The sequence below is a fragment of the Heterocephalus glaber genome, unplaced genomic scaffold (assembly GCF_053883595.1).
Source record: "Heterocephalus glaber isolate CG9 unplaced genomic scaffold, H.glaber_assembly_v1.0 deba00001610, whole genome shotgun sequence".
Lineage (NCBI taxonomy): Eukaryota > Metazoa > Chordata > Mammalia > Rodentia > Bathyergidae > Heterocephalus > Heterocephalus glaber.
The window spans coordinates 7,121,651-7,132,845 of NW_028258381.1; the positions used below are offsets into that span (position 1 = coordinate 7,121,651).

An 11,195-nucleotide genomic window follows, 5' to 3' on the forward strand; every position below is an offset into this window, starting at 1 on the left:
CTGTTGCTCAGTACTGTCGATGGCTGCGTGACCCCTTCTCAGCTCACAGGGTCCAGGAAGCTGTGCCCAGGGGCTGTGGCTGAGGTTCAGGAGAACAGAGAAAGAAGGGAGGAAGGCTGGGGATTTCCAGGGAGTCTCTCAACTCAGTAAATAAGCACAAAACAGTATGCAAATTGGCACCTGGAACATTCAGATGCTTTTCTTGCAGGCGGTGGCCTTCTGTGGGCCTTGCTCAAAGGCTGCTGTGCTTCCTAAGGTCACCCCAAGGGCTGGACCTGGGATCAGTGGGGACACCACTATTATTGGCTGCAGCCCTTCTTGCTATTGACTGTAAGTTTCCTGAGTATTTTCCCTGCACATTCCCTTTCAGAGAATATTTCTGTCAAATTAACCTAATGTTTCCCCCAATTAACAATACATAATGAGCTGCCCTCAACCTGCTGGGCACCCTCTTACAGCTGCAGCACTTGAGGCTGGGTCCAGAACCCAGGCTGCAGTGGGCAAGCCAGCTGGCCAAGGACGGGTGTTCCAAAGACCATGGACCCCAGCCCACTCCCCCTCCCCTCCATGGAAGACAGGGAGCTGCTTCCCTTCAAGAAGAGCAAGGCCAGCACCTCTGACCTCTTAAGCCTTGGGAACAAGCCCAGAGCAGCCCACACCTGCTGCCATTCATCTGGAGCCCTTCCCCCAGCCAAGCTTTTCCACCTGAGGGGTATCGACAGGAGCCAAGCACCTCCCCTTCAGCGTGGCCTGTCTTACCAGTGTGTCCTGGGTCTGCCCAGCGCCCTCCCCAAGCCTCCCTCAGGGTTCCCTGGGAGGAGTCTGGGTACCCCTCCCTGGTAGGTTCTGTCCTGGCAGTAGTCCTGGAACAGCTGCAGATTGGGGTTGTTGTTGACGATGGAATCGGTCTTTCTAGGTGCACAGTTTTGTGAACTTTAACATGTGCAAACCTGAGCGACCACAGCAGAGTTAGGTTGTGGAACATCCAACACCGAGTGCCAAGCACCACCTCTTCCCGCCCTCTCTGGTTTGTCTCCAGGGGAAGTTCTGTAGATGGAATGATAATTGGTGTAACACAGAGTCTGGCTTCTTTGCTTCAGCAAAATGCCTTGAGCTCTGTCCGCAGGGTTCCTCCTGACTGCTGAGTGGTTTCCATGGCACAGGTGTGCCTGTGTGTTTATCCATTCATCTGCTGAAGAGCAGTTGAGTTCACTCCAGGTTTTGCCCATTATGAATACAGCTGCTGTAAACATTTGTATGCAGGTGTCTCGGTGAGCATGAGTTTTCATTTCTCACAGTAAGTATGGAGGCACACGAGCATATCTAGGTGTAAAGGAGACGCTGAGCTGTTTTCCATAGCGGGTGTCCACATCCCATAGTCGTTTCCATTTGCATTTCCCTATGGATGGATGATGGAAAACATCTTCCCATGTGCTCCTCTGCATCCTTATAGCTTCTTAGTGAAATGTCTGTACAAATATTTTGCCAATGTATAACTGAGGTCTTTGCTTATTATTGAGTTTTTGAGTGTTCATTACATGTTGTGTACAAGCCTTTTGATGGACATGTGATACACAGACTTTTCTCCCAGTCTACAACTTGTCTTTTCAATCTCCTTCACAAAAGTTTTCCATTTAATGAAGTATAGTTTATCAATGTTTTTTTTTCTTGAAGCATCTTAACATGTTTCTTGGTGAGGAAAACTAAATACAGAATACAACCGTGCTGCAATTAAGCTTTCAACTTAGTACAGCTCCAATAAAATCCGCAAAGCATTTTCCAGATGAAATCTACTTTTTCAGTAAATCCAAGACATTTATAAAGATCAATAGATACAACTTTGAAAGTGTACAATATTTTAACCAAACTGTACCAAAAGGCTATTTCAGTCATATATTAACAACTGAGATACATTATAAGAAATGTATTTTAATTTCACTGTTGTATACCTTATAAATGTACTTAGGCAGATGTAGGCAGCACAGCCTTCTTCACACCTAGGCTATCTGGTATATATGGTGATAGGTATATCATCAGAGATGCAGTCTGACATTGACTGAAACAATACATAGCACATGGCTATATTAGTTTGCTACGGATATTTGACTAATTACCACAAACTTATGGCTTAAAAGAACACCTACTCTGTGGCTCAAAGTTGTGTCAGTCAGAAGCCTAACGAGGTTGGGGTGGACTCTCTGCCTGGGGTTTCATTAAGACTGACATTGGAGTGTCAACTAAATTCTTACCTGGAGGATCTAGGAAAAAAAATCTAATTCCTGGATCATTCTTGTTATTGGCAGAACTTGGTTCCTTGTGGATGTACCATTTTCTTACTGGCTGTTGGCAGGAGTAGCTCTCAGTATCTCTGGCCCATGCCAAATGGCCCCCTCCATCTTCAATTAGAAAGATTCTCCCTTCTATCAAGTTTTTCTTATGTTTCAAAACTCTCTCACTTCCTCTTCTCCACCAGCTGCAGAAAATTTTCTGATTTTTAAAGAGCTCCATGTGGTTAGGATAGGCCCAGTTTGATTCCTATCCCTTTGCTAAAACTTTTGTGCTATATGACATAATGTAGTCCCAGAGGGAAAATTTTTATCTTCAGTCATGAGTATTAGGATGATAAATCTCAGGGGCTACCCCTTCTTTCTTCATAGTGTTTAAAATAAAACAACTGGGAAGAAGCATCACCTGAAGCAAAATAAAAACAGAGTGGGAATTTGCTTATTTTGTTGTCGTAATGTATTTTTCTATGACTATCACAAATTTGCCATCTTTCTTGATATACGGAATGCAGTTGGAATTGTTTCATTTCAAATTAATTTTCTGTATTGTCCAACAATGACAAATTTGAAGTAAACATTTTGTGGGTATTTCACTACATTAAATCTTAGTAAATATTTTTTATTTCAACTTTTTTTCAACACACATTTCACTCTGGTTAGGACTCCAAAGAAAGGTAATGTAAGATCATGTACAATCTTTAACCTTTACAGAAAAATAAATTGAAAACATGCTACAATTAGTATATTACTTACCTGACTATACAAAAATAGTTATGACTTCACCAGTATAAAACTTGCGACAGATTACTTTTTTTGTACATCATGAAAACCTTGTATGTACCTTATACTAACAACGTATCACAATTTGGGCAACTCATTTCAAAAACTCAACAGTCACATAACTCTTAACTGTAATGAAAGAAAAGACACTAGCTTGCATATTTCTACTATCTGGCATCTACTTATAGACAAGTGTTGTGAATTGTCAACAACTTTCAAAGTCTCCATCATAGCCTTATAGATTAGATGAAGTATACCATTAGCAGAATTTGCTCATTATCAAACACTAAACTGTGAGACTAGTGCTATGTTTGGTACCAGATAAACAGAAACAAAAGTGGCAGATCATCCAACTGCAGATACAAACATAGGTAACAGGAGTGGCTGATCTTTTTCTTCATAGCATTTGGCACAATTACAAATTTTCTGTATTTCCGTACTTATACTGTATAAGTGCATGTATGTGTATGTGCATGTTTCTCCTTTGATACTACACTCTGTACAGGAAAGAACTATAACTATCTTATTTTCTGTTATGTACTCAGGCCTCAATGAGGTCAAATATCTATTAAATGCATGGCCATGTATTATCATTTCATTTTTGTGTTTTCCAATTAGTTATGACACATTCCCACATTCCACATTTTCTTAGTGAGAGCAGTAATGACTGTCTCCTTGTCAAACACTTTCTAGTAGCCTACCCCAATCCATAAAAAGTAATTGTATCCATATGTGATAGCACACACCTGTAGTCCCAGCTCTCTCTGGAAGGGTGAGGCAGAAGGATCACAAGTTCAAGCACTGCCTGTGTAACTCAGCAAGACCTTGTATCAAAAAGCGGGGTGGGGTGGGCTGCAGTGGAGCTTGGTGCAAAGGCCCTGGGTTATATCTCCAGTATTGCAAAACAAAACAAAAAGCAACAAAAATTTCCCACTAGTCAGAATGTTATTTATCTTATTTCATCATATTCTCTTCCCCAACACACAACAAAATCAGAATGACTGAGGCACAAATGAACAGTAAAGAACTGCTTGTATCCATCTCTCAAGAATTAAAACACGTAGACAAGGGCCGGGGATTTAGCTCAGTGGTGCCACCGCCCACCTCGCAAGCACAAGGGCCCAAGTTCAATCCCGGTACCAAAAAAAAAAAAAAAAAAAACATGTAGACAAACATGGAAAGATATAATAGTGAATACTGTTTCTCACCGGACATTCAACAGTAGTATAGTATTTAAGAGCTCTAGAGACTCCAGAGGCTCCTTTGGCAATCTTTATGTTAAAACAACAGAAATACTGTAGCTATGATAAAGGAAAACTAAAAACTGGAAAATGTACTGAGTTGGGTTTTTTTTGTACCAGGAATGGAACTCAGGACCTTGTGCTTGCCAGGCAGGCGCTGTGTCACTGAGCTACATTCCTGGCCATGTACTGAGTTTTTTAAAAAAGCAAACTAAAAACAATGTTTAACTAAAGAAAAAATCCCATTACCAGAATAAAAGTATTTATTCCATAAAGTCTTTTTGTTAATCTTAAGGGTATAAAAATAATTTTATATAGAGTGTAACATCTGGAAAAATAGAAGAATTGAGAATGAGAGCAGCACTTACCATTTTCTATACACAGTAAAGTGGTACTTTAATATTGGTATTACCTAAACCAATTTATAGTCAGTTTTGTGATTTTAGTACAAAAATCCTCCAACTACTACTTGAGTATTCCCTGTTTTATAAACTATTAGCACACATAAGCATTTCATATCATTCAAAACATTTATTTATCTTTTCTGTGTAAATCTCGACAAATGTTATCATACTTAAAATGCCCTGAAGAAAATTAGGGTTTTTTTTTCTTCTTAGGTGAGCATTCCAGAACTGGAGTAAGTTCAGCCTCTTCACTGTGTTTTCTTTTCTTTTCTTTTTTTTCTTTTTATGGTCACTTTGGTAACCACTGGAGTCACTGCCTTGGAAAACAGGGTCCTGATCCTGATACTCCTGGTGCTTTTTCTTCTTCTTCTTTTTCTTCTTTGTTTCTTCCTCCCGGAGGTCATTCACATTATTACTAATCTGCAGGTCTTCCTCTTCCTTTGGAGTCACATCTACTATATCTGCTAGTTCTGTTACATTGACATCCATTTTATCCATTTCCCAGGCTTTCTTCTTTTTCTTTTTCTTCTTTGGAATTTTTTCAACAGCCTCCTCTGTGACAGTTTCTGCTACTTCTTCAAAATTTTCAAAGCAATCAGATTGTAAACTAATGATGCTTAATTTTCCTTGAATGCAGAATACTCCAGCAGCATCTGAGTCTAGATAAAATACTTCAAATTCTAGTTCATCACCCACGTTTACCTCCACAGTGTGCCACTGCTCAGCTGATATTTGCTCAGGCTTAGGAATGGAGGCATTAAAACATCCATGTACTAGACAGCCAATGTGGCTAGAAGACACTTTATTAACTATACCTGTAAGCTTTTGCCCTGGTTCAGGGCAGAAAACAACAAAATGTTTCAATGTTAAGATGAATGTGTCCTTCATTATCATAAATATCTCCTAGTTCACCCACAACTTTGATGTTATCATACGCAATAGGGACACCTAAAAGGCTCTCAGAATAGCGCTGGAGCTTGGCATCTAGCTGCTCTTGGATCCCGGTGTGTTTCCGGTTGAGGTAGCGGGGCAACAGGGCGATGTGCCTTCGGTGTGGCCTAGCCACAAGGCACGAGCAGCGGCTGTTCGCCAGCGCACAAGCAGCAGCATAGGTCGGCAGCTCCAGGCAAGGCAGGGGGCCAGCCGGCCCTACCATCAGCCCTTCCGAGGCCCCCTTGGGCAGCGGAGCCTCGGAGGAACCAGCAGCCATGCGGCTGCTGAGGTTTCCTATCAATGTTTTTATAGATTATACTTTTGATGTGTGTTTTATGAACTATTTGACTAATGTCAGATCTTGAAGATTTTCTTTGACTTTCTTCTAAAGGTTATACATATATTCTGGTCTATGATATATTGTTATTACTTTTTTTATATGGCACAAGATTTAAGTCAACATTCATATTTTTGCAAAAGGCTATCCAGTTGTTCTGAAAACCTTGTCAAAAAACAGCCATTCTTCCCTGAATACCTTTAAACTCTGTCTGAAGTCAGTTGTCCCTCTTTGTAGGTCTAATTCTGGGCTGCTTATTCTGTTCTGTGCAAATATCAGACTGCCTTAATGACTACAGCCTTTACAATTGGATAGTGTGATTCCTTCAACTTTATTCTGTTTCAAAATTGTTTGGGCTATTATATATTTTTTCTGTTCCGTATAAATTTTAGAATCAGATTCTATATACAAAATCTGATGGGGATTTTTATTGGAATTTCATTAATCACATAGGTTAATTTGGAGAGAATTGACATCTTTACTATGCTAAGTTTTCCAGTGAAGAAAATGGCATGTCTCTTTATGGATTTAGGTTTTTCTGATTTCATCAGCATTTTCTGGTTTTTAGAGTAAAGATCCTATAATTATATTGTTATACTTATAACCTAATTTTTCTTTTCAGTGGTATTATTAGTTGTATTCTTTTAATTTCAATTGCCAAATTTTTATTACTATTGTATAGAACTGATTTTTATTTTATTATATGGTACTGATTTTTATATGTTGACCATGTGTCCTGCAAGCTTGCTAAACATTGGTTCTACAGTTTTTGTTGTTTCTTGGGATTTTGCATGTGGAGGATTAGGTTATGCATGAAAAGGGAGAGTGTTGCTTCTTTTCTACTCATACACTTCTTTAGCGCCCTGGCTAGTGTCCCCAGGACAACTCTGGATTGGAGACAGAGGGGCCTCCTCATCTTTCCCCAATCTCTATCTCTCTCTGCTTCTTGGATGTGATGAAGTGAGCAGCTTGCCTCTGCCATGTCTTCCCACCATGCCTATTCTGCTCGGGAGCCAGCAAGCTTGAACTGAATTCCCTGAACCATGAGTCAAGTTAAATCTCTCCTCCTTTAGGTTGTAGGTGTCAGGTACTGTGTTTCAGCAACAAGAAAATGACTAGTAAAAAGGGGTTGGAGATTTTTGTGTATCTCTTCGTTATTTATATCTAGTTTATACGGTTATGGCCAAATAATATGTATGGCAGATTTTCAACATTTTCCATGTCTTAAGATTTGTTCTTAGCTTAAATTATGGCCATTTTGGCCATGTGGGACCCAACACAGAGAATCCTACTAAGCCAGACCCAGATTCTGACCCACAGAAAACAAAATAACAAGTGGTGTTGTTTTAAGCCACTGAGTTAATGGTGATTTACTATTTCTCTGATGTTTGTCTTTCACCTTGCTCTCCCTCTGTTGCAGCTCAGACTCTCAGAACACAGATTTAAGCCTTCCATGATGCCCCATCTGTATAGCACTGGAGTATTCTACCCAGTTCAGGTTTCCAGGTCTACATAGGCTGCTTAGTGCCAGACCCACGCCTATGCTGCACAGGATGGGACATGCCTATGAGTCAGGACAACCTCAGGTGGCTTTTTCCATGCTCCTTCTGCCTTGCCTCACCTCAGTGTGCTCCAGACCCCAGACCCTTGTTGGTCCCTCAGACAGGAGGCTGGCTCTCACCCTGCTCAGCACTGGCCTCCACCATCCTGCCTCTGAGGTCAGGCAAAGACAAAGCAACAGGTTCTGGTGCCCTCCTTGGGCCGTGGCCCTGGGTCAAGGGACAGCCCCATCCTCAGATCTGGTGTGCTCCCCTAATGCCAATGCCATGCAGCACAGGAAAGAAGAAAGAAATACAGGCTGTACCCCTAAGCTGAGCACTATGTGAGCCAGGACTAGAGCCCTTCACCCCAGTCCTCTCCATCCGCACTGTATGCCATTCTGTTCATTAAAGCCGTGACACCCACGGGGAGTCATCTCATTGCCAGCCAGACGTGAACTGGATTTTGGCCTCCTACAGCAGCCAGCCACAACTGACCCAGCTTCTGTCAAGTTCAACAGCACATCCAGCAAGAGGTAGCCTACCCAGAGCAGACCCCAAGTGCAGGTTCAAAATTGAATTTTGGCAGTAAAATTATTTCTTCACTGACTTGTATTGAAATTGCCTTTCTTTTCCATTCTGGCCAGGCTGTACACAGGATTTAATTTGTTTTGCCCATTTCAGCCCTTCTCAATCCATCTCTGCTTTCTCTCCTGCTGGCCCAGGGCAGACATGAACAATCTACCTCTGCTCTGTCCCTCGCAGAGCACAGGCCCCTCAGAACTTTCTCTACTCTCCATGTAGGTCCAAACAAAAAACTAAAATTAACAGACAACATAGTAATTTTGCAATTATTTGCCTTACCTACTCTGGACACTGGCTAGCAGAAGAAATCAAGTAACCAAAAAAAAAAAAAGAAAGAAAAAACCTAAAGTGATTTTCTCATCTGAAAGCAGAGGTTTTTTTCAGAGTTTGGAGAGCTTGAATCTTACATAGTATGGAAGCTCCCTTGTAAAGAAAAAACAATTCCACATAGTGAACATAAAATTCCTCTATAGCCTGAGAAAGGACCCCTGCACAAGAGAGTATTAGAGGTTTGGACACCTTGACATCATGGCTGATTTGCCTTTCAGAGGCTGCAAGTTCCCAGCCTCTGGCCTCTGGGCAGCTTCAGAGTGAGGCAGGCTCAGGGCTCCTCCGTGTCTGCATCCTGTGGCACTGGCAGGAATGGCCTCACCTGACCTGAGGCTGTAGCAGCGACACACAGCCTGGCTCCTTTTGAAACATGGGACACCATGCCAGTCATCTTACTGCACAGCTGAAATGAGCAGAGGGAATGTGTGTGTCTGCAGCAGGACCCAGAGTAGAGTACTCCTCAGCCTCCCAGGCATGGGCTTCTGCTGGCCAGGGACCAGTGACGCCAGGGTCCAGGGAAGGCTAGCTGGAGTCAGATGCTGGGGTGGTGTTCCAGAGGCCTGGATGCCCCAGCTGGGGTAATTCTCGGGGAGATGCCTGGAGAAGAGAGAAGACCCTGCAACAGCCAGGAGAACATAGGGCTTAGCTCCAAATCCAAACAGTCAACAGACAATTTATGAGATGATTACCATGCACGGGCTCCCTCACTGTGTGAGCTTGTGCAAATCAGTGTTTCAACAGTTTGGAATGGTCAGAATATCTCACCTTCTGTGTTTGTTCCGAGGATAAAGTGAAATGATGCATGGGAACACTATCTAGGGACCTGTAATCACTACTCGAGTATAAAGAAACTCAGAAAAATGCTTCTCTGGGGCCAGGGATTTAGCTCAGTGGTTCTAGTGCCTGCCTCACAAGCGCAAATTCCCAAGTTTGATCCCTGGTACCGAAAAAAAAAATGCTTCTCTGGTGCCTGTCCTCAAATGTTCCTAGGAATTTTCCTCCAAACAATACCAAGTGAGAGACTACAAATTCAAAAAATGGCAGATGTTCAGAAAATGACCTGTTAAAGACTGATGGTAGCAGGGGTGTGGGGAGAAAGGAACCCTTCTCCATTGTTGGTGGGAGTGCAGACTGGTGTAACCACTGTGGAAATCAGTATGGAGATACCTCAAAGAGCTAGGACTAAAGGTCCCATTTGACCAAGCTATTCCCCTGCTGTGTATCTTCCCAAAAGAATCATACCACAGTGATATATGTTCACCCATGTTTAGAGTGGCACAGTTTGTAATAGCTAAAGCTTGAAAACAGCCCAAGTGCCCATCAGCTGGAAACTGGATAAAGAAGATGTGGGGTTTTTTTTATAAAATGGAGTACTACTCAGCCATAAAGAATGAGAAACTAGAGACATTTATAGCTAAATGGATGCATATTGAGGCCATACTCTTAAGTGAAATAAATAGGACACACGTGTAAATACCAAATGCTTTCTCTAGTGTGAGAAACTGAAAGTGTAAATAAGGATTAAAATTATTAAAATGAATAATCAATAATTTGAAATAGGAAAAGGTCCAAAGCTATAGGGGTGGTGGGAAGGGACAGGGAAAGGAAAGAAGGGAAAGGAAAAATTATGAGAAAAGAAAAAAATGGAAATGAAATCTATGTAAATAGGGAAGGGTAGAGGGGGTGAAGGGTGCACAGGTAATGGGGAAAAAAATAAGAACCAAGATACATCATGTACAGGTACGAGCACCCAATGATAAATGTAAATGTATTGTATACTTAAAATGTACCAATAAAAGAATTTAAGCAAAAAAAAAAAAAAAAAGACTGACAGTAAAGAACACAGGAGGAAGGCAGTCAATGTTCACAGCCTATCTGTGGTGGCCAACTGCAGAGGTGCCTGATAACTCTGCCCTGCCCACGCCCTGTACAGAGTTGTGGTTGCTGACTGGGGCTGGCTTGTGTGACTGGAGGGGACTACAGAGGAGAGTGTGACCCTTAGACATGAGACAGCACAGCACCGAGCATGCAGAAACACAAAGGGCTCCTTCATATTGCAACAATCAACTACCACCGGAAAGGCAATAATCATACAGAAATTGCAACAAACTCACCAATAATAAGTAAGTGCCATTTAATACACTGTGATTGATAGTAGTGCTGGAATAACATGCCCTGAGGGTCAGGCCTCCCTGACCTCACTCCTGCTGAAATTGGCTGGAAATGTAAGAACATGTGTACAGGTGGGTCTGCCCCTGGAGGATGAGAGCCACGCCTTCTCACCCAAAACCCCTGTAGACCACCAACCACTGCCATCCTGCAACAATCTGGGCCCCTGCCCAGTTAAACCCACCCCTGGAGACTGAAACACACAGAACAGACTGCTGCTCTTGCTTAAGCCCTGGCTGCATTGTTCTGCAGCAACAGAGATGCACAGAGGGAGCAAGCTTTCCCCACATCACAATAACAGAGATCCAGCACTGAGGCTGGAGCCACCTGCCCATGGAGATCTCTGAAGATTCATTTAACAACAGCTTCCAAAATACTACACACTCATTTCTTTTGATCCAGCAATTCCACTCCTGGAGATTTATGCCACGGAAATATATGCACAAATTGAACATGGATGTAGAGAAGAATATCTGTACAATATTGTTCATAATTGTAAAAAAATGAGAGCAATTCAATATCCATAAAATGAAATATAGTGTAGTCATAAGAAAGAGTTAGGTAAAACTATGTGTTACAATATTCAAAGGCAT

General features: G+C 42.0%; 1 pseudogene; it reads right to left on the minus strand.

Annotated features, from left to right (window-relative positions):
* Positions 1 to 4,598: 4,598 nt before the first annotated feature.
* On the minus strand, positions 4,599 to 10,973 carry LOC147822586 (DNA-directed RNA polymerase I subunit RPA43 pseudogene; annotated as a pseudogene).
* Between the last annotated feature and the right edge of the window lie 222 nt (positions 10,974 to 11,195).